This window comes from Arachis ipaensis, chromosome B10 (genome assembly GCF_059453495.1).
Source record: "Arachis ipaensis isolate K30076 ecotype BB chromosome B10, ASM5945349v1, whole genome shotgun sequence".
In the NCBI taxonomy this organism is placed as follows: domain Eukaryota; kingdom Viridiplantae; phylum Streptophyta; class Magnoliopsida; order Fabales; family Fabaceae; genus Arachis; species Arachis ipaensis.
Genome location: NC_142435.1, coordinates 78,968,984 through 78,973,306, shown reverse-complemented (window position 1 = coordinate 78,973,306; position 4,323 = coordinate 78,968,984). Strand labels below are relative to the sequence as shown.

General features: G+C 35.9%; 1 non-coding gene across 1 annotated transcript; it reads right to left on the bottom strand.

Moving 5' to 3' along the window:
• Window positions 1–2,405: 2,405 nt before the first annotated feature.
• Window positions 2,406–2,513, bottom strand: LOC148580544 (small nucleolar RNA R71). The gene has a single exon (XR_015895443.1). It is a non-coding gene; the product is annotated as a small nucleolar RNA R71 (small nucleolar RNA).
• Window positions 2,514–4,323: the final 1,810 nt, after the last annotated feature.

Genomic DNA, 4,323 nt, shown 5'->3' with positions numbered 1-4,323 from the left:
GCATCTTCATACGCTTATCTGAAATTCCAACCAAAGAATTACATAAGTATCTCTATCTTTATTTTATGTTTTATTCATCTTTTAATTATCAATCCTCCATCACCATTGGAATCTGCCTGACTGAGATTTACAAGATGACTATAGCTTGCTTCAAGCCGATAATCTCTGTGGGATCGACCCTTACTCACGTAAGGTATTACTTGGACGACCCAGTGCACTTGCTGGTTAGTTGTGCGGAATTGTGACAAAGTGTGATTCACGTTTAAGAGCTCCAAGTCCTTTGGCACCATTGTTGATGATCACAATTTAGTGCACCAAGTTTTTGGTGCCGTTGCCGGGGATTGTTCGAGTTTGGACAACTGACGGTACATCTAGTTGCTTAGATTAGGTACTTTTCAGAATTTTTAAGAATGGATTCTAGAGTTTCAAGGTGATGTTCTTATCATCACAAAGCTAATTGATTCTCATCAATTTAGCTGCTGAATGTAATGTCCTGCTGAAGCTTGGCCAAACATGTCTAATCTTTTTAGACTGAAGCTTTAGACTAACATTGCATGATTCCTGGAATTCTTATTAAAAGTTTTGATTCTCTTTTTTTTCTTTTCCATATAAGTTTCGAAAATCACAAAAAAATTTTATAAAACCATAAAAATAAAAAATATTTTATGTTTCTTGTTTGAGTCTAGTATCAATTTTTAAGTTTGGTGTCAATTGCATGACTTTCTTCTTCTTGTATTTTTCGAATTTATACATATTGTTCTTCATTGATCTTCAACTTGTTCTTGATGATTTCAGTGCTCTGATCTTTAAATTCTCCTGTTTTGTGTGTTTTGTTGTTTTTCTTATGCATTCTCAATTTGTTAAAGCCTCTAATACAATTTCTAAGTTTGGTGTCTTGCATGCATTGTTCATTTGATCTTAGTTGCATTTTTTGATTCAAAAATATTTTCAAAATTGTGTCTTTTCAAGCTAATAATACAGAGAATTGAAGATTCAGAACATTCAGCAGAGAAATCAAACAGAAAAAGCTGGGCGTTCAAAATGCCCAGTGAAGAAGGAAAACTGGCGTTTAAACGCCAGCCAGGGTACCTGGCTGGGCGTTTAACGCCCAAAAAGGTAGGATTTTGGGCGTTAAACGCCAGAATGGATGCCATTCTGGGCGTTTAATGCCAGGATGACACAAGAGGGAAGATTTTATTTTTAATTCAAATTTTTTTCAAATCTTCATAATTTTTCAAAATCAAATCTTTTTCAAATCATATATTTTCAATCATATCTCTTCAAAATCAATTTCTTTCCATTTTTTATTATTTTCGAAAATCTTGTTATAATTAATGATTTACTTCAAAATTTTCTAGTTGTTGCTTGCCTATTAAGAAAGGATCAAAAGTTTTAATTCTAGAATCATATCTTCTAATTTCTTGTTAGTCAAGTAATCAACTTTGATTTTAAAACTTTCTCTTTTTAAATTGATCTTCAATCATATCTTCTCAATCACATCTTTTTCAAAATTAACTCTCAATCATATCTTTTTGATTTCTAATTTCAAAATCTTTTTCAAAAATCACTTAATTTCTTTCCCAATTTTAGTTTTCGAAAATCATCAATCAATTTTTCAAAATTTCTTTTAATTATTTCAAAATCTTTTACTTTATTTTCGAATATTTTTCCCCTCTTCTCACATCCTTCTATTTAAAGAACTAACACTCTTCCTCAAGGTGCAATTTGAACTCCCTCCTTCTTTATATGTTCGAATTCTCTTCTATCTACCTCCTCCTTCTATTCTTCTTTTCCTCTGACACCTCAAGGAATCTGTATACTGTGACATAGAGGATTCCTTACTTTCTTGTTCTCTTCTCTTTCATATGAGCAAGAACAAAGATAAAGGCATACTTGTTCAAGCTGATCCTGTACCTAAAAGGACCTTGAAGAGAAAACTAAGAGAAGCTAAAGCACAATTCTCTCTAGAGGGCCTAACAGAGCTTTTCAAGGAAGAAGAAACCATGGCAGCCGAAAACAACAATGCAAACATTGCAAGGAAGGTGCTTGGTGACTTTACTGCACCTACTCCCGACTTCTATAGGAGAAGCATCTCAATCCCTGCCATTGGAGCAAACAACTTTGAGCTTAAGCCTCAATTAGTTTCTCTAATGCAACAGAATTGCAAGTTTCATAGACTTCCATTGGAAGATCCTCATCAGTTCTTAGCTGAATTCTTGCAAATCTGTGACACTGTCAAGACCAATGGGGTTGACCCTGAAGTCTACAGACTCATGCTTTTTCCTTTTGCTGTAAGAGACAGAGCTAGGACATGGTTGGATTCACAACCTAAAGAAAGCCTGAACTCTTGGGAAAAGCTAGTTAATGCCTTCTTGGCAAAGTTCTTTCCACCTCAAAAATTGAGCAAGCTTAGAGTGGAAGTCCAAACCTTCAGACAGAAGGAAGGTGAATCCCTCTATGAAGCTTGGGAAAGATACAAGTAATTGATCAGAAGATGTCCTTCTGACATGCTTTTTGAATGGAGCATCATAGGTATTTTCTATGATGGTCTGTCTGAGCTATCCATGATGTCATTGGATAGCTCTGCTGGAGGATCTCTTCATCTGAAGAAGACGCCTACAGAAGCTCAGGAACTCATTGAAATGGTTGCAAATAACCAATTCATGTACACTTCTGAAAGAAATCCTGTGAATAATGGGATAGCTCAAAAGAAAGGAGTTCTTGAGATTGATACTCTGAATGCCATACTGGCTCAGAATAAAATATTGATCCAACAAGTCAATATGATTTCTCAGAGTCTGTCTGGAATGCAAGCAGCAACAGGCAGTACTAAGGAAGCTTCCTCTGAAGAAGAAGCTTATGATCCTGAGAACCCAGCAATGGAAGAGGTGAATTACATGGGAGAACCCAATGGAAACACCTATAACCCTTCATGGAGAAATCATCCAAACCTCTCATGGAAGGATCAACAGAGGCCTCAACAAGGCTTCAACAACAATAATGGTGGAAGAAATAGGTTTAGCAATGGCAAACACTTTCCATCATCTTCTCAGCAACAGACAGAGAATTCTAAGTAGAGCCATTCTGACTTAGCAACTATAGTCTCTGATCTAATTAAAACCACTCAAAGTTTCATGACTGAAACAAGGTCCTTGATAAACCACTATTTTATGGTTTATCTTATGCTCAATTGAGTGATTTTTATCTACTCTTTACCCACTTATTCAGACTATTTGCATGGTTTTACATTTGCCTTCCTAATTATGTGCTTTAATTGAGAACATGTTTCTTTGGACTTATCTTTGCTAATATTAATCATCTCATATCACCATTAGATGCCTTGATATGTGTGTTAAGTGCTTTCATAGATTACAGGGCAGGAATGGCTCAGAGAATGGAAAGGAAGCATGCAAAAGTGGAAGGAATACAAGAAGTTGAAGAAATTGCTAAGCTGTCCAGCCTGACCTCTTCGCACTCAAACGGCTATAACTTTAGCTACAGAGGTCCAAATGATGCGGTTCTAGTTGCGTTGGAAAGCTAATGTCCGGGGCTTCGATTTGATGTATAATATTCCATAGTTTCCTTGATTCTAGGCAACGCGACCGCGTGACCCATGCGGCCGCGTCGCAATGACGAAAATCAGCGTGTTTGAATTCGCAACCAGCGAATTCTGGGCTGTTTCTGACCCAGTTTGCGGCCCAGAAAACACAGATTAGATGCTATAAAGTGGGGGAATGCATCCATTCAAAAAGAAGCTTTCACATTCACAATTTTAGGAGTAGATGTAGTTTTTAGAGAGAGAGGTTCTCTCCTCTCTCTTAGGATTAGGATTAGGATTTCTCTTAGTTTTATGAGTGACTCTCGATCCCAAGTACAGTGTTCTTTTTATTTATTTTCTCAATTTAATTTATGAACATCTATGCCAGATTTAATTTCTTTTCTTAATGCAATTCGAGGTATTTTCAGATTTAAGATTGCTTTGCTTTATTTATATTGATGCTTTTAATTTAATTTAGATATTTTTCCCCCTTTTGGCTTTGGTCAAGTGATTAGTAGTACTTGAGTTATCAAACTCAGCAAGTGATTGAAATTGGCAGATCCTGCTTTAGCTAGGATTGCTCTAACACTAGTCTCTCCACAGGAGTTGACTAGGACTTGAGAATCAAGCTAATCAGTCCACTTAACCTTCCTTTATTTAGTAAAAGCTGACCAAGTGGGATTAAAACCCAATTCTCTTCACACTTGATAAGGATAACTAGGATAGGAATTCCAATTCTTATACCTTTCCAAGAGTTTATTTTATTATTATTATTTTATTTTTCT